This window comes from Glandiceps talaboti, chromosome 21, assembly GCF_964340395.1.
Source record: "Glandiceps talaboti chromosome 21, keGlaTala1.1, whole genome shotgun sequence".
NCBI classification, from domain to species: Eukaryota; Metazoa; Hemichordata; class Enteropneusta; family Spengelidae; genus Glandiceps; species Glandiceps talaboti.
The window spans coordinates 6,217,230-6,242,173 of NC_135569.1; the positions used below are offsets into that span (position 1 = coordinate 6,217,230).

Genomic DNA, 24,944 nt, shown 5'->3' on the forward strand with positions numbered 1-24,944 from the left:
AGATACAAGAGGAAAGTCGTGTGTTACTTGAATCAGAAGCAATTTCAGAATAGCAGGAAGACAGTATGAAGTCAGAAATAGTTATTGTTCTTAGCTTTTTACTTGTAGCATTATGTGCGATAGGTTATTGCGATAGTTTTTCACTCGGACAGAACTCCGCACAGCAGTACACAGATCTAGATGACACGAATCTCGAAGACACAGACACAGAAGATCGGGTAAGTTGCATCTGTTTGATATCGTTATTACCGTAAATGATTGAGAAAACGCAACGTTGTTTTAAGTCACTCTAAACCACACACTTGGAACAATGTGTGCATTTTCCATTCCTATGGCGTGAACGTTGAGTCCTGTATATTGTGCGAACGACTGAGAATGCAAAGTTTTCACCGCACATCTGGTCGAATGCGTTCATTTTTTAAAAATATCAGAGCAAGAAAGGAACATATTGAATACATTGTTTAAAGTCAGACAAGGCGAAGTTTAAATCAAACTTAAATTACTTGTACGGCTGTGTGTTTATTTTTCATTCAAACATTGAACGAAAGAAACTTAACCGGAATAAACCGCGAATGACTGAAAAAAATGAAATTTTAAATATCCTAATCACACACCTTGACGAATGTGTTGATTTTAATATCAGTATCCACAAAACATGTTAAGAAACTAAATACTGTCTATATCGCAAATGAAAAAAACGCAAAGTTTGAATAACAACACATTTCGAAAGTGTTCATTTTTGAAATCCAATGTATAGAAATCGTTCGATATCAAAGCTATCCCAAACCCTTATCAAAACGTAAAGTTAGTATAACAACTGACTAACACGAGTGGACAAGCGTGTTCATTTGTTATTCAAACTTCAGTCTGAAGTGAACGGTTAGAATAAACGACTTAAGTATTTTATAAGTTTTATGGATCTCTAGAGTCCGATTACTTTCTCCTTACGAACAACATTAGGGTTAAGCGAGACATCAAGTTTGTTCGAGTAGCCACACTTGAATTAAAGTATCGAAAACACATAGATTTTGACTGACTTTTCGTAAGATTGTTAAGTTCGGTTATTCTCGCATGATAGGATTGCATCAAAATTCGCTAGTTCGCTAGGATTTTTCTAGTAACACAGTCACCTAATATCGACATTGAATGAATTTGCTACTTTCTTTAGCTGTTAGCGTTCGCAGTATTTAGGAAAATGATGTTTAAACCAATATTTTCCATTTTACAAAACCCGTTCCATTCAAATTCGATTTATTGTTCTTAGTTCGGAAAATAATATTAAGTGTTTGGCTTGTAATAACTCAAAGTTGCAAACAGATGGTACAAAATGATTGGCTTGATAAAATCATCGAAAATAGTAATTGTCTTGATACATTTCTTTGTTTTGTTTGTTTTTGTCTGTGTTTGACACAAATGGATTATATTGAAGGTTTAAAATCCACCAAAATGTCAAACAATGTAAAATCAATAGAACATAAAGATTTTAAAATATATATCTTCACTTTGTTTCCTATCTTTACACACTTTTCCAAATTTATATTTGCGACAGTTTTGATGCTTGTGGCAAATAGGTTTTTCCTACTGTAACCTAATAGACACAAATGTGTACAAAAGCAGTGAGCAAATGTAATAAGTTAAAATCAAATATTGTGTGTATCTTTACATTTTTTCTATCTTTACACACATTTCTCACTTTTAATTTGTAACCAATGTTATGGCAAATCACTTTATTTCAAACCGTGACTTAAAATCTGACAAATGGACAATATCTGAAAAATCGAGAATTTGTACAATTCTAACTTCATTGTAGATATTGAAATAGCCAAGATCAGTATTTTTATTATAGAATTAGTATGCGCCATCATTTTATTTTGTTTCATTCGAGTGGAAAGAGAAGATGAACTGGTAATGGTTCATCTCAATTAGCCGTCTGGCAACGTTTCATTCATTAACCAACAATTCACAGAAAATCTGTTTGCGTTTTTCGTACTGTTGTATCAAAACTTTATCTACTTTTCTAAAGTTTTGTGTAACAAGTCTAAAGATAATAAAATAACCGGTGTATATTTTTTTTTAAAAAGACGTATCAAAACCTGACGATATGTTATTCAAAAAATGATGTCAATCCGTACACCAGTCCTGTAAAAGACAGTGTTCATCTAAATGTTATATCTATGAAATTGTATATAAAATAACAAAAATTTCACATATTTATTAACCCTTTGCAATTTATTGAGTTATAAAAAAGCACTTGTCATATGTTATTTCACATTAAATTCTCAAGTAAGAACCCCTACCCCCCCCATATTGTTATAAATGTAAAAAATCGCAAATAAATCATTATTCCTCATCCATATGGCCACTTAAAAATAAACGCGCGAAATGATCCTGGCTATAAATCTATAACTTATAATTTATACAAATAGAATGATTAAATCGGTGATGACATGTTCAAATGATTTATTACAATTTCTGTGAATAATTGCAAAGCTTAGTGTATAAAAGTAATTAATGAGAAATCATGGATTGACCTGATTCTTTGATATGAAAAGGTTTCCTCACGGGAAATGTTGATTTATGCCTCTTATATTAGATCTTAATATGATAAGGATATACTTAATTTATGGATTTCCGTTGGATTATCACTGGCTTATAGTATCCAAATGATAAATGGCTTTTTAATCACTCGAGCACATTAAAGAAAGAATCTATTAAAATCTGTCGAATAAAAAAATAAGCATGAAATGTAAAAATCTTAGTGCATATGCTAAATTATGTGATTATGTTATTTCACATTGATTCTTCAAGTAGAAAAAGATAGTAAAGTTGTTTTTATAAAATTATTTTCCAAAATAAATACCCAATTCTCGTCCATATGGCCACTATAAAGACTAAACTGCATTGCATGGGTAAAGGTAATATCAGTTGTATCAATGAGTATAAACAGACAATGTTGCACTATTACTACTTCAAAATGATAACCTCAGCTGAATCTATCCAAATGATACTTTATCTAGTGCAACAATTTTCCATTAGTGAAACATTTTTCTGAGAGAAATCGGTTTCTTGATAGCTCCATCGTTTTGTTACTGTATCTAATGCACCATTTCTAATAGCTTTGTCATTTTTATTGCAACTTCTACCTATTCATCAGTGTAATCTTGAAGCTTTGCCTAGCGCACTAATACAAGTGTTTGATATGTATAGCTAAATAAATAGATAAATCAATAAGTAACAGATTGTTATTTTTGTTGATTATACTCATCATATATAACTTTACAATGTGAAAGGCGAAATGTGTATGCAGGTGTTCCAATGAAAAGACATTCCATCATTTGACTTTAAAACAGACATTAAACTTTAATCAGTAAATTTACCTATCACTCGCTGTATATTGAAAGATTTACTGGAATGATATGGAAGACATTTTCGCCTTGACTAGCTAAGTGCAGCTTTTGAAATGGTTGACCTTTCGAATCTAAAGATTGTAAACGATAAGCAGTCATACTTGTACAAATCTATAATATGCAAATGGGGCATATAATCAAGATTTGTGACCTGTTTATTCATGAAACAGATAGTTGGGAAAACAGTTGTTGATTTGATGTTTTCATAGAAATATTTGTTGTTTCCCCTTCCCATGGCAGGAATAAAAATGAGACCTTTCTCGCCGAACAGTCGACCCTAAATAATGAGTTTGAGGGTTGAGTTTGAGATTAGTTGGTAAATTACAAGCTTAGCTTGATATGCCCTATATCTGTCCAATACCGATCCAAATTTGCCTTTAAACAATGAATTCACACAACTATTTTTGAGGAAATGATAACCGTGTTTTTAATTTTTAAGGCATTGTGTTCGTTTGAAAGAGTCATGAGCGATTCTTTTTTCAATTCATTTAAGACATTTCAGAGTTTTGCTAGTCCATAATACTATTTTTTGATTAAGACAAATTTGTTCATTCTTATTACGCTCTAGTACGTAGAATCGTAAGTGTTAAGTGAGCCACGCACACATTTGACGATTAACAACAACAGCATGAGCTTCGGACTATGTGGTCGATTTAGCTAATACAGTGATGATATATCTTTGGTCACTATGTTACATTCAAAAGATAATATTTAGTTGAATATATATATATATATATATATATATATATATATATATATATATATATATATATATATATATATATATCGTGATGAACAATCTGAATAGATCAGATTTGTCTATTTGCTGTAACACCTAACAAATGACATCGTCTAGATACGTATATTGAAGTCAGATATAAGGTCACCTTTTCAAGATATTGTAACAGCATATGATATTGAAGTGGGAGATCAAATTACATATATGTCATACACAGACACGATAGGAATATGTCTTCGAAACAGAACAAATTACCCTTTAAGTTGGCATTCTTACAAATCTATGTATCCATTATATAAGGAGGTATTCAGGTTTTAGGAAAATTGTGTAGGTTCTTGACTTCTATCTTGCTCGAAACACATATGAATAAATTAACAACTGACAAGATATGTTCACAACTCATGTACACTCGGATAATACAGAGTAAATTTGCATGAACAGGTGTTTGGAGTACAGTAAGATGACAACACTGTTGTGATTGAAGAGAGAGAGTTTTAGTCACATTATTTCAACTTTTAGATTTTGCTCATTAACAGTCATACTGTCTTAATGAATAAAAATACTAATATGCATCAAGGAAAAGAACAAACTCAACTTGCAAAATGGTCGCCATGGAGTCTCCAAAGATAATTAGAGATAAAATATGTTTTAATTTCGCTGAACTTTTAAACACAAATTACATGTACCTTTAGAAGGGCATAAGGTGACATCCCACTTGAAGTGAAGTACATTGGCATAGTGCAAGGAAATAGTGAGAGATAATAGTGCTTTACTCTCAGATCAAAAGTTTTTAGCTATAAATGACAAGAACAGCACGACTCATCCTGTTAACAAAATAGCGTCAATGGCGTTGTAGCACAACTGTATTTGGCTGTTGCTATGGTCGTAGTCTTGTTGCTAGGCATATTTGCTTACATTTTTGGAATCTATATTCACTTGCCTACCCATCGCAGTTTTCATCTTTGCAATATAAACCATCATTTGGCCATTGCTATGGACGTGGTCTTGTTGCTAGGCATATTTGCATATATTAAAAAAAAAACTTTATTCCTTACCTACCCATCCCTGTTGTTATCTTCGTAGTGTGCATCATCATTTCACTGTTGCTGAGGACATTTTCACGGTTGCTATGGCCAGTTTGGTCAAAATGATTTGAACAATAACTGCAGAACACTCCAGAAACAACCCCACCAAGATTTTGCCCCATTCACCATGCAGTTTTCAAGATATATGTTTTTGACCAAAATCGAGATTTTTAGACCTAATTTGCATATCACTTTTGGGATCATCATGTCAAGAACAATTTTTAATCTAAACACCCCAAAGAAGGTTCCCACCGAAGTTGAAACCAATTTGTCCAGTAGTTTAAATTTTCTGACCAAAATTCACATTTTTCGATCAAAATCACACATCTGTGGTAAGATCATTTTGATTTGAACAATTTCCTAACTAGACACCCAAAGTAATATACCCACCAAATATTATGGCAATCTGTCTAGCGGTTATTTTGACTTTAAGTTGTTTACACACACACACACACACACACACACACACACACACACAAACAGACAGCCTATAGCACTACTGAACCTTATCAGTTCAGTTATACTAATAAAACGGCGTAGACCCTAGAGATGTTATTATTCGTGGGTGGAATGTAGTTTGTTATCTACCATCGTCATATCATGATCAATAGCATATACATCTTATCTCTTCTGGGATTTCACAACAGAAGTCGAAAATTGTCGTACACGTTTGGTGTTATACAAGGTAGCTTAGCGCCAAATCTCAGAATTACATTCCTTACCGTATCGTATTATTAGGCGACTAAGTAGTAAGTGAGTACTTAATACACCATTGTAAATTCTTTCAGCTAACATTGTCATTATAAGGAGAGGTGGGATCAATGGACCTCTAAGGATTCACCACATTTCATTCCGTCTATCTGAGAATTATTTATAGACTTTTATTACCCATTTGTTGTACTGCGCCTATGGACTGCACCTGATGTTAACTTTTCGATGTTTACTTTTGGGACAGTGAATTGATCGATTGTGGAAAAGAAAAGCTCTTGCAAATTCATTTAGTGGGTTTAATGGAAACGTACGTTTTCATAAAGTCATGCGAAACACAAAGTCAACTATATGGTGGAATTTTAATAAAATTTGTTTCACTAACATAGAAGGGGGTATAAGTTTTTTCTATCATCCAGCTACTAATCCCTGGTTTATAAAGACTAAGTAATCACAACAGGACATTTTATGTAATTGAGTTTACATTTGGGTTTCACACAATTTATTATATACTATAATGCATCTAAGCAAGTACAATATGCTTAAATGCTCTCAAATTTGACAATACACGTACATGTCATAATTCTATCACGGGGATAACACATTAGATTCCTCCCGGCAGTTCACGTCCCCTTATTCCTCATTTTGAAAAAAAAATCACTCTAGTCGCAGATTCCGCATACCAAAGGAACACATATTTCTATACAAGTTCTTTATTCCATCAGCAATTTCAGTTTTAAATTCTAGAAAACTTTAATTGTAAACTTCCATGTTGTCTTAGAGTTTTTATCTTCTCCTACTGTTATTTTTGTTTTCTTACCTTGCTGTTGATAAGCAATGTCACAATGTCTATATTTTTAGCCAGTATCGTTGTGTTATTTTCTTTATTTCCTTTTATATTTATTATTGTGGGTATTTTTTATTATTGTATGTCACCTGTGTTTCCCGGGAGTGACTTAAAACGATTTGCTATCTATACACTATGGAAACTATAATTGTTTTTATCATATTATATATATATACATTGATGTTATTATATATATATATATATATATATATATATATATATATATATATATATATATATATATATATATATATATATATATATATATATATATATATATATATATATATATATATGTATATTTGATAATCATATTAGACTTTTCGCCTATTTTACTCCTTTCTTAATGAACAATCCGTTTTATATATTCGCATTACAGAATCGTTAATCCAATATGAGAGAAAACCTGGTACAAAAACAACTCCAAACTGAGTAATCTAAAACAAACACACATTGAGCAATCACAGTAGAGCTGCGAACAGCCTGCTGGACACAGCTTTTTTTTGTTTAGAAGTATGCATTGATGTCGGTCTATCAATCTAATACACATACAAAAGCATAACGATGCATCTATCAGTTCATGCATCTATCAGTTCAACAATATATTATTTATTAGAAACATCCACCCACATCCGAAATTAACATTGTATGGTAAAGTGGTACGAAACGGCTCTGTGTACAGGTGACAAAACAGAACACCGGTATCATATTGACATTGCATAAAATGTCAGACATTGATGTTATATTAAGTAGAATCGTGTAATATCAGAAATGCATCCAAAGATGAAAAAACTATCAAACTCTCATCGTGTACTTGAAATCACAGCACCATGCTAGGACTGCATATCAGGGGGTTCATGAAATACCAGCTTCGATATACCAATATGAATCTCAATTGCCATAACGCTAAATTGTAATATTGCCAAGAACTATACCGGTATCATCTTTGAGGGTTACAGGCCACTAAAATTGCACTGCATTTAGTGGGGAGAATATGTTTAGTGTTTTTATTCAGAAATAATGAAATCCAATATGTTAATCGTGTATAAGTATACTGTTTAGCAAGACAACTAATGTCACAGATTAATTAACCATCGTTCATAACATTTTACTGCGTAAAAAATGATAACATTTTTCAAAGGACATGAAAATGTATATCAACATGCACAGCTTAACATACAGGTCTTTTCTGTTATTTCGAATTCTGTTTATCAGACAAACAATTCATTTTCCGGTTTTATGGTTGTCAGTGCACATATACAGTATTTTGATGTCCCTCAAATTGCATCAATTGGCCTTTATAGGCAATCTTAGTAAAAAAGGTTATTTTAATCAATCCATAATTTCTTGACATAGCTTGAAAATACATAGTGTATGTATGTATGTATGTATGTATGTATGTATGTATGTATGTATGTATGTATGTATGTATGTATGTATGTATGTATGTATGTATGTGTGTGTGTGTGTGTATGTATGTATGTATGTATGTATGTATGTATGTATGTATGTATGTATGTATGTATGTATGTATGTATGTATGTATGTATGTATGTATGTCTATTTTGTCTGTATTTTTAAAACTTCTAAAAAACCCATATGGTACGATTTGTGGTCACCATGAATCTACAGTCACTTTTAACATAACATAACATAACATGTACCTGTTTTTTCCTTGGACAAATCTATTTTAGTTACACCTAGACAATAGCATGGGCAGCTTCATATATATATATATATGATAAGCTCTGTACTTAGAGGTTTAGGACAGTTCGACCTTTCGTTTTTCATTGATTTGTTTCTAGTCACTCGGCAAAGTCTGGAGAAAACGAAAGGCCGTAATGCTTACAGAATATAACGTCCTCTACCTTTACCTTTGTAGTACTAGCTATAGGTGTAGAGTTATGAATATTCATTTATGCTAATATAGTATATTCACACTTACTAAAATATTATTTTAATACTTTAGTTGGATGTTACTGGGAGTTATTCCTGGTAAAATAAAAAAAAAAGTTTTCAGGTCTTTTTGAAACAATTTGAAAGATTATCACATATTCATAATTTCAGCCGAAAAGCCCTAATTGAATAACATAAAATACGCTAACAATGACTTTTATAAATTACGTTTTTATAAGATTTTCGTCTTTAAAAGAAAAAAAAACAGCTTCTGACACGTGAGTTCTAAGTCCTTCCACACCGGGCACTTTACATTTCTGCCGTCTGTATTAGTTTACATCAATACACATGCTGACAGATGGAACCCACACAACTAACGCTAACATAAGTAAACTGCTGCGGTGCGGTGTGGACGTCAAGGACAAGGCACAAATACACACACATTTTTAAAAACAAATTTGAGTTTTCCCAAAATCGACTCAGTCGCTTAATGGTCCATGGTGATAATTTTGAAACTATGGATGCCTTTGTTGTACAACTGCATTCTATGTTATTTGTATTCATTTTTCTTTCATGTTGATTGATTTGGTAATTTTTGAATAATAATGTACGCATGCGTACGTACCATCTACCTTGTATATTAACAAAGTCTATTTTAAATGTACGGAACCGTTCTCTTGTATTGTATGACCGGAAACGAATACCAGTAATCAAGACCACTCTTCTGCAGCCTTCAAATTTTGCTGGTTCACTGCAAACGTTTCCACAAAAATAGATTATAAACAATTGCAAGTAAGTTAAAATGTTCATCGTGGTCTGTAAATCTACCAGCGTTTCTAGTATTATTGAAAATGGTTTATTTCTCATGCATGGAAGTAAGCTTGTTTGCTAACATACGATGAACAATTTGCATATCTGTTTTATTTAAATTTTAAATAAACAGGGAATATTATTAAAGATTAAAAAGTCAGAAATTGTAGGCGGATATTCATTTCTAAGACAGATCACAACTTTACGTCTATAATGCAAAATCCATATCAAGTTTCTGCTTTACAGGTGACAAAACTTCAACAATGAAATACACATGAATTTAGATATTGAATATGTGTTTTATGTTGTAAATGCTTCCGTTTAATATTCGATGCAAATCTGAAGTTGGAAGTTGCATTCAAGCCACAAACAAAACTGTCATTCGACAATCAACAATTGTACCAGATTATTTACTATCCACAGGCCCTTTCCTGAACGTAATTTTGTGTACATCCTGTTGAAAAGGATACATAGTCTTCAATTCCACCCTTACAGTTTAAAATAAAAGACATGCAACAACAGATGGTACATTGATACGACAGGTCGTACTGCGGAAGAAGAGAGTACCGCCAATATTTCTGAATGACGAGTATTATCACAGTTCGATATATGAATAATGACACGCAGGTGTGCCGATAAGGCATTTCCGTTGTGTGTGAATGTACTCAATTCAAATTATAATTAATTGTAACAAAATTGTATCATTCTCATTTCCGAACTAGCCGAAAAGAATGTCTTTCAGCTAAAAAGCTTCTTGGATTGCCGGATACGGAATTTGAGAAGGGAACAGTAGTAATTTTCTACGGTGTGCGCTGCGCACTTTTGATTAAAAGTAGTATACTGTACGTTGTGGGATACAGAGATCGTCAGGAGTGACGTACAAAGTATGGTAGGATGTGTTTTAGACATATAACTATCGATCTAAAATATCAGCGTTGCCATGGGTTTTGGTTATTTTTAATAATTTGCTAAACATATTACAACTAAACAATTGTGGACTTTTACTGCCTAAAAATTTGATTTGAAACTGTAATGTCTTCCTCACCTACTACAGATTAAGACTCCAATAGTATACTATAAGTTGAAATGACAGTTATAATTAACGGAAGAGACGGACGCCCTTATGGGTATATAATTTGCAATATACGTCAATTGAGAAATATGTAATCAGAGAATAGTCACGTGATATCAATATGACGTCATTTGAGAACACGTGATAAAAAGCATGACGTAATCACCGTGCGTCTTCTAGTCGCCGATGTCAAAGCTATATTTAGTGTAATTGTTATTATTTATGAAAATTTAATTAGTTACGTTTTTCTGTGAGAGAGCGTCTTAGAGAGAGAGAGAGAGAGATAGATAGAGAGAGAGAGAGAGAGAGAGACAGACGGACAGACAGACAGACAGACATACAGATAGACAGAGACAGAGGCAGAGACAGAGACAGAGAGAGAGACAGAGAGATAGAGAGACAGACAGAGAGACAGACAGACAGACAGAGAGAGTTCATACACCCTGATAATGAGAATGGCACACAGTGGTCAAAGAGAGTTTACATAGCATCAGATATTTTTTTCTCGTTACTCATCGATTATATTTTTGACTTTATCTAAAAGAAATGACGTGATTAATTAATCCCACTAGGGCAATTGAACAATTCACAAATCGTGCTACTGTTCCGTGACAAGCAATCTCTGTTCGTGATGTCCCTTGTGTTGACTGAATCAACTTATGTGTATCAGAAATCAGAGTGCCAGTGTCGGTATTGTGAAACAGCGCCCTCACATCACTAACCTGAGCAATACTTTCTTTTTTTTGTTTACAGATTTTAAAAGAAATCTTCAGACAAGTGGTCACAAAATATTTAAAACCATCAGGGAAAGTCTTAGCAGGTGATAAACTGTATCCAGCAAAGAGGGGTAAGTGATGACATTTCACTTCGCATTTTCGTCCACTATCTTGCAACGAATTCTACTAAAGACTGGTTTCACATCGCTGTAGTCTATCTGGTATTACATTGTTGTTTCATCTCAGGATTATCTAAATAACGCACTTATCCGATTCAACACATAAAATATAGAAGTCGAATCCAGAATTTGAGTTCACTTTTCAAAAAATAACATAACATATTGATACTAGCATTCAATAAACAATCAAGTGGGAGAATCTTAAACGCCATTTCTTATATCCGACCCTGCCTTTATAAAGAACACGGAATTGCTTGAGAATCGGACCACATTGAGTTACTGTGTTGTGCATGTCCGCTATCTAGAGTTGAAAGATGATTTATGCTCTGCCATGTACCAGTACTTAATAGTCGTAGAGAAATCGCAGGCAATTTTAGTGCCAGGAACAGGTAAAAAATAATGGCCATGACATTGACAGACAGTTTGATAGCTTTCCTGAAAACACCCTTTCGTTCGACTTTTCGGCTCTCGCAGAATTCCAAACGTTCTGAGGACGTAGCATCATCAAATTTGACACGAGATATATCTAGCGCCCTCATACATGGCCATGATCAAACATCTCTCCATGAAGTCCGATCATATAAGTAAGGTGTACAAAGAACCACATAATTAAAGACTCTGTACAATGAATACAAGCTTCACTTGAGTCTCTTACCAGTTAATTGCATGTGTTATGAGACAACAAAATACAACCCATCATCCCATACCAAATAATAGCATCACATAATTCTATTTTTCATATTCAAACAAATGCCCGATATATAACTACCACCATTAATTGATATATATATATATATATATATATATATATATATATATATATATATATATATATATATATATATATATATATATATATATATATATATATATATATATGTTCTGCAGACGTTTCGACAAAATAAATATAATGATGTTCTGAACTCAAGAGGGCGCAAGCCAAAAATCAATCAAACTTGCGACTGTCAACAAGGGGTAGACAAGATAGTGATTATGTCCTTCTGGTGTTAACGTTAGCAAACAATGATTATTGCAAACAAAGTGTAAATCTATCTTTAAAAAAACACACGAATAAAATGAAGTAGTGTAGGACGTTAAGAATGGAGAGGACGTTAGCAGTCAGTGAATCTACGAATAAAGTGCTAAGGATATGGATATGCACTGTCTTTCTTATTCTTACATGTCAACAAACCCGCCATCACATATTTGGTCAGCCTCAAGCGTAAGGTTAGAGATGAAGAAGTTACTTCCAGCAAAGAATTGAGAATGATTTTGCTAATTTAGTTCTCGGATAGAAACTAGTCTGTTATGACCCTCCCCTCACGTACACACGATCGTGCGAGGTTGCACATTTTGTTCACTAAGGTGGGTGCATATATAGAGCGCCACATGTGTAAGTCTGAGTAAGCGATATACTTCATCTACGTAGGCGATTTTATCGATGAGTTCATATCATGACGTCAGCATTTCCATGATGCATTCTATAAAATTACATCGAAATACTGGAAGTCTTTTGCTACCTTATTCGTTTAATCACACTTGCTATCAATAATATACATAAAAAACTTGTTTTTTGGTTCTCATTTTGTCAACTTACGACTTCTAGTTCTTCTATCAGCGCTACCAATGTGGTCAGAATCTAATTCAATTAAGTTAGCAAATGATCTTGAATCGCGATAGCGACGGTATATACACAGTGACAATAGTAATCAACCTTTAGCCTATCTTAGGAACTCACTTCTCGAACTGATTACAATTAATTTGGAGGGGGGGGGGGAGGTTAACGGAGAAAAGCGAAGTAATATATGGGTACACATTCGCCCTGAATGTGAAATTTTCACGTGGTGTGAACGTAATGACGAAGCGGTAGCGACGACGATATACCCATAGCATTATATTATAATGTTACTCCTTATAATATTGAGAAGCTTTATAAAATTGAGATAAATCTCATTAACGTGGCACAAACTGCGTTTACGAGCTTTTTATCAAAAGTTACTTGACTTTGAGAGTAGATATTTACATTTGATGTGAAGCCACAGTCCATAGACCTTCACTTTTGCATATCTTGGCTTTTAAACCAATCAAAGTACGCACATCTTATCAAACGTTATGAGTACAATAAGGGGCGAACTTAACAGTTAAAAAAACCTAAATTCTTATACCTTAGGGTGGTGGGGGAGGAGGGTGGAGCCATTTTAGTTCTTATCCTACAAATCTATAATGTACCCCTGAATACAAATATTTCTTAAAAAGGTCAAACTGAGAAATGGAAGAATTTTCACCGCATGTAAAAGCATGGCACTGAAATACAGTAAAGTATCAATAAAAGAATTACTCTTTACTAACTACATACTGGCTTTATATTCATATAGTACTACATACTACTACATACTGGCTTTGTATTCATAGCACGACGTACTACTACATACTGGCTTTGTATTCACACCACTATATACTACTACATACTGGCTTTGTATTCATAGCACTACGTACTACTACATACTGGCTTTGTATTCATAGCACAACATACTACTATACAGATTTGAAATTAACTGTCTGAAAGCATTAAATTTTCAATTTTGGCCAATTTAGTTAGGGGGGGGGGATCTGCGGCTTAAACATAAGAATTCAGTTTTTCTCCTACATTGAACTATTCGATCTCGCCCCTAACGCTTCGTGTTGTTGCCATTTGTCAAAACTATATATGTGTTTTATTTTGATGGATAGTTATGAATTTAAGTTACTAGGAATGTTTTAACATAATGAATCTCTTAACACAAACATTTTAACCATGCAGAATAAATAAAAAAAAATTAAAGACCCGTGAAAGAATTAGAGTGAATGTCCGCTCAAGTATGCATTGTAAAATGAAACTGATAAACGTGAATTCTGAGAACTACTTCACGAACAGAGACCGTACACGAATTAATAGATATATGTCCTCATTTCAATATTAATAAAAGGAAGGGTTTTCTTTTTCATCATAAGTGATATTTGAAATTGATCAATCACAAATGTAGAAGTGAAGATAGTGATCTTCTAAGAATCAACGCGTCCATCAGTTTGGATTCTATAAAACAGACGCCTTCATACACATCACTCAAGTATTCAGATTTATCTCTCCAAAAGGATGAATCTATTCAATCCTATCATTTTGCTACATTAAAGTAACATGCAATAAATAAAACTGAGATGGGTAAAAGACACTAATACGATTCAATTATTAATAAATGGTAGCCAATGCTCTTGTACATCATTTCATTTATGGTTTAAGAATAACGTTTTATGAAGGTATCGACAATTGTGAATACTGGAAAACTCAAGGAGATCTAGTTCCATTGTTGTGCCATATTTCCAAATTGCAAGGACACCACGACTTTCAGAGAAAATGAAAGTCTTCCACTGATACACTTTAAGTAAATATGAAAGGATGAAGTAAACTGTTTCTGCATAGACGTTGGACAGAAGTCCATAATCATGTTGTTTTAGGCCACACTGACTTCGTAATCTCACCTTTTGGATGCGCGTGTGTCATGAGTGGATTGAATCACCAAAGGATAAAAATTCATTTACTTATTTTTCATTATTATCATTTATTTAAAGAGCCTGATCCAGTTGTCGAAAGGCAAGCTTCTCTAGGGCCCTCTGAAAGAATACAGTGAACCAGAGATGCTATATTTAAAATACAAAAATATATAGTATAAGGACATACAATAACCAGCAAAAGTGACTAAATGTTTGTCGTAAAATGTTGGTGATAGCCGCTTTAAGAAAAAAGACAAAGATATGACCACTAGCCTCAACAAGGAAAACGAGAATTTCAGAATAGCGACCTCTACGTATGGCTTTATCAGAGAGAACCGTGGTCTTGCCTTAGTTCCAGTACTTGTTAACAACAAGAAAGACTATACTTCAAGAGAAAATCATATTCATATCTAATCCCCAGTCGTCCGATTCATAAACTCGTGCCTCGGGGTCCCACGCAACGAAAACCTTGCCCGTAACTTGGGACGCTTAATCAAACTTTATTTCTGGGAAGAAATGTACATGATTTACGAAAGACATTTTCCTCCAAGTGAACACTGGCGCCATGCAAATGAGACAAATTCAACATCGTGGTCAGAACAAGGAATAGCTAAGAACTTATTTTAGTGATTGTGACTCGACACAATGCACTGTATTTGTAAAAAAAGAAAAGAAAATACTGCGGCTTTAAACACACTCAGACACAATCATTGTAACCAATGGCAACTTCTCGAAGAAGCAAACAATACATGCAGACATAATCATTGATGAAATTTCAGTATTGATAATGCTATGCGCGCCATACGAAAAATATGTTGTACAGTACAACTCATTACTACTAAACCAGAGTGACTATAGGGTTTCAATTAGGAGACACGATGTTTGTTATGTCTCACACAACGTTTTTTTTGTCACAAATTACATAAAGCAAAAGACAGTCACTGATATGGCGCATGAAAATGACATGTTACATTTTACCTCACTTAGAACCACACGTAAAGGCTTTGTATTTGAATCTTCCCTGTTTCATCGAAGGTGATGTTGATTTCTGTTCACAGTGAGATGAAAAGTAGCAATTTTTTTATATGTTTACGCTACCAGTGTGTGTATTTTGTTTGATGTAAATTGTAACAAAAAAGTGCGTGGGCGTAAAATAAAAAACTGTGTCGCTATAGTTGCTCTGGTTCTGTAGTAACGGCTCATCATTGTTGTTAACTCATATTAAACAATGTCTAAAAGTTGGAAAACGTACTCTTTTAAGGTCATATTTACTCGACAATTCCTAACACACGCCAACTATATAACTATTTTCTACCTAGTATATAAAGCTCTCAGTTTACACTGTGTAATTCCCCCTAAAAACCTATGTTGATTGTTATCTTTCAACAGCATATGTACATAATATGCAGTGATTAGGATGACATGGCCTCTATACATGTAATTATCTAAAGTGAAATTGTTTCCTAAGTTATCAATTATTTGTTATAGATTCCTAAATATTCCCTTATAACTATTACAAGTTTCTTTCTTCTCAATTTTATGTCAATCGTATATATTTTAGTTTGATAAATTGGATTTTTAGAAATATGTTTGACTTGAGACGCTTTCAAGCAAGTCTCTTTGTTGATTTGAAGTATTCAAGGCATTGAGAAGATTGTTGCACATTGCCCTCCAGTAAAAATGAAAATGTTGATAAAATAAACTGGTTTGGAAAGTCATTTCAGCTTTCGACATCTTAACAGCCAGATTCAACACAGATATCTTTGCTAGTTCCCCTCGAAATATAAATTATGTTTGAAATTTATGTATATTTGAATGGTTTCTATGACAACGGTGTTCATATTAATACTGTGGAAGACTACGACCTGGTAATAATATTATTATCGTATGTGGCTTTAAACTTGCATTAGTTTTAACTTGAGTATTTCTTTTCGATCAATCAATCAACAATGTATTGAATGGAAATTGTTAAATTGCTAATAATTAGACACTAAATATGTTGATTAGAGGGTAATTATATCCATTAAGAGTACAGAAACAGGATGAACCGTGAATGCATTGTACTTCCGGTTTTAGAATGCGTACCCCAAAATCAGTTTGATTGCAATATTTTGCACCATACTATGAATACATCTACAGAAACATATTCACCCACAGGTGACACAATACGATTCAGACTATGCGATATTACATGAGTCGTTATATCGAACGAAGTAGTTGCAGAAAACGTTCCACTTGCAGCTAGTACAACTTTAAAGACCTAGTTTTTGAGAGTTTGAAATGATGACGTATTCTTTATGGTATTTATTTCCTGATAATCTTTCTTAAGGATCGGACGTGGAAACCATAACAGTGTGGGAGATAGTTAATGGAAGTTTTATGTGCAAAGAGGAAAAGAACGTAAACTTTATCAGTCAATAAAACAATCAATATATCTTGCTCACACGACTAATACAATTTCGTATCTAACAATCTTATCGAACTTTGTAACAGAAAAAAAAATTGAGATTGCTAAAATTTTACACAATCATAATTGGTATATTGCTTTGATAAATTTTAGAGTTGATTGCATCAACATACCCTTTTATCATTTTTAAGTTTGTGAAGTATTGTGGCGATAAATCTACCCCTGGTCTGTTTTCACAGACTCCTCCCCATTTTGCAGTGCTGTCATCAGTCACTTCCTTCGAGATAGATGATGATAGTCGATTTTCCGATTCGAAGATGTGTGGGACGATGTGGCTTATGTAATTACGTTTAGGCTGTTGTCTTTATTACATTTGAAATAACATTTGTATAGTGAAATGATGGAAAGACAAGTTGAACTTTAGTAATGAGTATAGATTAACTGAACAGAGACTAGATTCAATCGATTGTAGATGGGAATTACGGGTAGGTTCAAGCTACAGTCAGACGACAACCATCCTGTTTAGCGCGCATGCACCCCACCCCCGTCCTGCATGTACAGAATTGATGTTGAAGAGGAAGACGCGTGATACATCTTAGAACCAGTAACAGGTATATTTCAATGACAACTGTTCAAAGTCACAGTACAATGGAAATTTCTATAAGTTTGGTTCAACGCTATCATCTATTAAGTTTTCAAAAAAATGTTCGTCAATGCCACTATTCAAGAAACGACAATCATCATTGTGGAAACGTTTGAAATTGTTTAACGTCTGGAGAAGAAGAACAATGTTTTGTCAAGGATCTATGTCGTACTAAACTGATTACATCATGGTCATCGTCACAAAGGCAAAAACTGTAATTGTCAAATGACGTCACTTTCACCTCTTTCGATTAATTCAATTCAAAGATAAAAACAGCTTTTCACGTTGTGATTATATAACTAAATTTAATTCGTATGCGTATAATTCTTGAGTTTTACAAGACAACCTTCTACAGATGAAGTTGAAGACATTTTATAAAGAATTTGCGTATGTTTTGTTACAAATGATTGTGACTATATTGAATGGGGTATCAAATTAAGTCCCAATACAAGTAAGTGTGTTTATAATTGCTAATATTCAATAACCTATTAAGCCCATACGAGAGCTAATACATATACACAGATATAATTGGGGGAAAGGGAAAGAAAGGAGAAACGTGTGGGAGTCAAACTCAAATTTCCCTGTAGACTGTCAATGACGTTTTATATCTGTGACTATGTTAGCACTGGATGTAACGACCAGCTTGCCATTGCAGCCATTCAAACTGGATAATTTGGTGACACCACAAAGAACCATTATCAGAATATTTGTATGTACGTACGTGTATAAATGTATGTATGTATGTATGTATGTATGTATGTATGTATGTATGTATGTATGTATGTATGTATGTATGTATGTATGTATGTATGTATGTATGTATGTATGTATGTATGTACATACATCGTCTGCCTGCCTGCATGCTGTCTGTCTGTCTGTCTGTCTGTCTGTCTGTCTGTCTGTCTGTCTGTCTGTCTGTCTGTCTGTCTATCTAGGTTCACATAATATTAGCACTATCAATTTCACTTTATATTTCAATGAAATCATTTCACATTGTGACCAATCACCTTATAGGGATATTTTGAAGTAGTATATTATCTTCTTGATGTAACTTATAGTACAATAACAAGCTGGTAGGTAGAACAAGCGTTAGTATAGTATACAATCTAGCAACGTAGACGGGTTATGAGCTAACACGTCAACTGGTAGATTCCGTTTCGTGCGTCGTACCTCTGTGTTATGTACTTCTGTTTCCACTTTCCCCTCTTTATATATATATATATATATATATATATATATATATATATATATATATATATATATATATATATATATATATATATATATATATATACACACACACACACACACACACACACACATCAACAGACAACGTATGTGTAAAGAACTTCTATCACTTTTATCACAGTTTCACCTGTTTGTGGAAGTCTAGAATCACACTAAAGCTGCACTAGCCGTAACTTGAGTAACCTATCTACAATATATTAATTGTAAAAACAAATATACTTTGTACATTTTAATTGGAAGTCGATTGTAGCTATAAGTAGTACGTTAACCGGTTGAAATCGTGATAATGCTGGTGGCGCTGATTTTGGATATGGACTCCCTCCCCTCAACTCCCCCCCCCCCACCCACACATTTGTATCGGATCTTTAGTATCATAATGTGGACAGAAACAGAAATACGCGTACCCGCAGGTTATTCAATCTTGCCCAGTGTATACAATATTACGAATAGGTCATATTTAATAGAGTAGTTTAAACAATTCTAACATCTTAGAGCAGTTTAAAACTAGTGCAGCTTCAAAAAATGATGACGTCACAGAAAATGATTGGCATATATATATCTGTATTAATCTAAATCCACATGACAACTCACTTCAGAATCATCAAATCCTATGACTTACAACAAGAGCTAATAACTATAGATATGAAGTATTACCTCAGCTGTACTTCATTTACATTAACTAATAAATAAAGTCGAGATTTCCTCAACTTGCAAGTATTTGATCTTATCTTATTATCTTATATCAAAAAGTACATTTCCCTCTCAAATGCTTGCATAATTATAGCAACGGTTCAATACATAACATATCTCCGAAAATCAGACAATAAATGCACTACTCATGTTATAATTATCCATGTTATTCCCAAATATATGTCTTCGGTCATCCACCGATAATACTCGTGACCTAAGGGAGCTTTGTCATTGTGAGTAACTAGACGAATAGTGTCAAAGCCTTTAAGTCACGAATATTTTCCTGCTAAATGAAGAAAATTATGGGAGAATAACGATTATACCAGCGCCATGAATATCAAAGAAAGATAGGGGAAAGTAATGGCGATTGGAACGTTTTGACTCCTATTTCGAAAACAGCATAACCAGTGACGTAGACACGCTTTGTTGTGACATAGTATAGACTTGCGTTGTCGTGACGTAGAACGACCAGAGTATATATTCAATATGTTTTCTTCAACTTGTCTTGTACATGGTATAATAGGATTTAACATCAAAGTTTTCAGTTCAAATATCAAGCGATATCCTGAAACAATCACCTGGTGCATGTATGAATAGACAGTGATGTATCATTCTGGTCTGAACCAGTTTAAGATAAAACAAATATCAAACTCGCTACCTTACATTTTCTTCCACAATCTGTACATAAAGACATTTTCTATTAAAGATAGCTATGTTACTCGGTTATTACCTAGACTCTCGTCGTTGAGGGCTCAGATAGTCTGGGGGAAATAGTACATAACAAAATACGTGACTTCCGCTATCGTTTAGGACGCACGAGTCATTCGACAAAGCTCGTCGATTGAGTTTGTAAAATTATGTTATTTTGAAACACTGAATATTCACGAGTTTTGAGTGCCTATACCCTTCAGAGTAAAATATATCATGAATATTCATTGTGCAAATTGAATATTGCTGCTGACAACCATGATGCAATGTCCCACAGCAAAGAGACCCTATAAAGGCACACGATCAATTTGATGTTTTTTTCTGAAATCGCAAGATATTGTAGGTGAAAATTATAAACTGACTCCAGAAAATTCACAGTTTATGAGAATGACTTCATTTCCTGGATTGGTGTTCCACTTTATGGTAACATACACCTCAGGAATTAATGGTCCAGAAAATCTAAATCATAAATACACCTCTCCAAACTTTGCCATATGGAAACTTGTTCCTGGAGGTTCTTTTTCAAAAACTGAAAGAGATTTGGGGATCCATCACACTAGTTTCAAGGAAATCAACAGTCGTTTATTCTCCCATATAGGAACATAGTATCTGACGGCCATATTGGAACACAGTATCCGACGGCCATATTGGAACACAGTATCCAACGGCCATATTGGAACACAGTATCCGACGGCCATATTGGATTGTAAAAATGGCTAATTTTGATATAATTTTGAAGTCTATTTAAAACAATCTAGTGGCGACACCTCATTTTTTTCTTGAATTTCACTAAGGTTTGAGAGAATGAATGATATAATCTTTGATACGGCTGAGTGCTGAAGGGCTATTGGTTTTTTAAACAAAATAGTAGAACCAGATTAAAGTGGCCACATTGATGAGGATTGGGTATCCATATGGTCACTTCAATTAAGATTTGTATCCATACTACGGTATGCAAAGTTTAAATGATAGATGTTTTCATTGACATTTTCAATATGTTTGTTCTAACTGTTTTTGCCTAATGCAAGGTAAAGCTCAAAGTATTAACGAGAGAAATTGTTTGCTCAATTTTCTAATTCATTAGTTGCCCTATTATTTTCCATCCAATTCATGATCGTGCTATCGAATATTAATAATGATATATCATTTTGCTGTCCTAAAAGGAAACGAGAATATGCGATAACGAGTAAAACAATGCGCCGATTTGAATGTTCTTTTCCCCTGCGAAAATTATCATTAAACAAATCTATTAGCGACACAATATAAGCAAAATTGATGTGATCTCTGACATTCATAGTCATATTAGTACTGGTATATAGATGAGATAAAATGAATTTAAAAAAAAATAATAACACAAAAAATGAATTTATTTTGATTGGATGCATACGAAGAATTGTGATCTAGTTTATAGAGATACTTGCTAAAACTATAAATTAAAAACAATGCAAGAAGAAATTCTTTAAAACCATTGTTCATTTTCTACACATACTATATAGTCCCAAGAGCCAACCCGTTAAAGCAGCCATATGGATGATTTGGTATTTACTTTTGATTTGATTTATATTTAAAAAAAATTATAATGACTTCCTACATGAAAAATTGATGGGAAACAAGATATGTCAAGTCCCTGTTGTAACTCAATAAATTGCAGAAGATTAATAAATATGTAGAATATTTGTTACTATACGTACAATCACAAACATTTTACACATTTGTTGAGCTTTTTGCCCTGCATTAAGTTACGAACACAGACATGGTCAATTTTATGTCAGCAGCTCTGATGTTCTCTAATGTCAACGCAACTTTCGTCTCATTATCAGTCATTTCATTGACACACATTGATAAAACTCGAGGGCGTAAATTCGATTCAGTAGTTGCGTTCGTTGTGTTCTTGGTCAACGTCATCATGTGTTAACTATAGTAGGTGGTTTGTCGCTGTTGTGTGGAGCTAATTCTATAACTTGAAATAAACTTGACAGTGTAGATTTAAACACAACATATGTATGTATGTATGTATGTATGTATGTATGTATGTATGTATGTATGTATGTATGTATGTATGCCATTTCTTGGTACAACACGTTTGAACTATTATGTGCTGTGAATTCGCATTGAGTAATCTATCATGATAATAAATAATCGTTGAAGTAACATCCATCAAATAAATACTTATAGCTGATCGTGAATATGATTAAAGTGACAACATTCTTAGAGGTAGGAAGCAGCGTGTCCGTTCTGTAATACTTTTTACGATTTCGATTTCCAACGATCATAACTCAGTGTAATTAAAATTTGACACACCGGTGTCAGACATGGGATGTATTCATGTTTTGAAACATGTGGATTATGCGCGATGCGTCACTGATTTGCATTTATCAATGACATCATAATATATGCAAATTCACTTCCACGTCATGGTTGCATTTACTTACGCAAGCAATGTTTTTAAGAATTGGTGTTTTCATGTTGACAGCTTTGAATGTTGTTGACTTAGTTAATCACTACTTTTTTTGGAGAGCGTATCCTCTTTGAATTCAGCGTTATTACATGACAGTACTCGTAAACATTTCAACACGAACTATGTACGTCATTGTAGAATGATGACGCTGCACACTTGTTATTGGCCATTTGTGACTCTACATGCACCCATAGTGTGGGATAACTTTATTGTAGCGATCAAATGAAAAGAATAATCAGCCCAATTGATGTAGCCACACATTGGAATGAATGCTTGAAGGGGAGCCCGATTTGAAAATATTAATTGGAGAGGAATGGGACTACACTGATGGTTTCAGCAGACAGATATATAAATACAAAACTTTCACTATCTTCTATGATGAGAGATCGTCTTCTGTGTCTTCTCATTTACTGCCAGTCTTTGTTGTCATAACGTTTACATGTTGTGCTTTACTGAGAAATCAGGACCAGTTTCACAACCATTAACACAAATAGAGACTGAGATGAAAATGTATAGACATACAGAGAGACAGACGGACAGACAGACGGGCGGACAGACAGACAGAGAGACATACATACATAGATACACACACACACACACACACACACTAAGACACACACACACATACACACTATTACAAACACAGGAGCATACTGGCAGATACGCATAAACCTAAGTACCAAATAATTGCTTAACTGCCCCAGTTAAACTTAACTTAGTATTTATCTTCTTATTTTGTTACAGGACCATCCCCCGACGCCTGTCGTCTCTTTTGGAAAAACATATGCTGGTAACTGAACGTCGAAAACCAACAGAGTAGTGAGAGTATGAATGCCGAACCCTGACTAGTCTTGACAATATTAATCAAGAAATGTGAAATGATTTGGAAGATGGACAAATCATCAAAATAATTAAAAATCAATAACTTCTTGAAAGAAATCTTTCTTATGATCCTCTTGTCAGTGCAATTCGTGTGTAAGATATGTCGTACACTTTTTTGAGTTTCTTTTATACGTCTTTCTTTTCTAGCGTAATGAAAGTTTATCCGAATTCACATCTATCTATCTATCTACCTACCTACCTATCTATCTATCTATCTATCAATCTATCTATCTATCTCACTCGTAATCTTTCACTGATGAACCTTTAGTTGCTGACGTGTACTTGCTGAACTGGATATCGTATTAATCCAGTCAATTTTCACAAAGTTAATTCTCTTAGATTAGTATATTAATCCAGTGCATAAAACTCGTTGACATTGTTGGTAGATTTTTTGTGAGAGTTTCTTTCGACATAGTTCTTGAAACACGAATAGTGTTGGTGATTTAGTTTGAAACCTCATAGTGCCACAGATCAGATCCACTCATGTTAGACAACTCTTATTTTGAAATATCACTATGGGCTGTAATTATTATTATGCTGTACTACACATTTTAAGTGTACTAGACATGTAATTTTTATTTTCGTGGTCATAAGTTTCTGTATCCATAAATAATTCGAATTATAGAGGAATAAAAGTAACTATTTTAAGCGTTCGATTACTCACAGTTTGATAATCTCAATATGTATGTATGTATGTATGTATGTATGTATGTATGTATGTATGTATGTATGTGTGTGTGTGTGTGTGTGTATGTATGTATGTATGTATGTATGTAGGTTGGTAGATAGGTAGGTAGGTGTATGTATGTATGTATGTATGTATGTATGTATGTATGTATGTATGTATGTATGTATGTGTGTGTGTGTGTGTGTGTGTGTGCGTGCGTGCGTGCGTATGTATGTATGTATGTATGTATGTAT

The 24,944-nt window shown here is 33.6% G+C and overlaps 1 long non-coding RNA gene across 1 annotated transcript; it reads left to right on the plus strand.

Annotated features, from left to right (window-relative positions):
- Positions 1 to 24,639, plus strand: LOC144451642 (uncharacterized). Its single transcript, XR_013482303.1, has 3 exons — positions 1 to 218; positions 11,318 to 11,411; positions 23,886 to 24,639. It is a non-coding gene; the product is annotated as an uncharacterized LOC144451642 (long non-coding RNA).
- Positions 24,640 to 24,944: the final 305 nt, after the last annotated feature.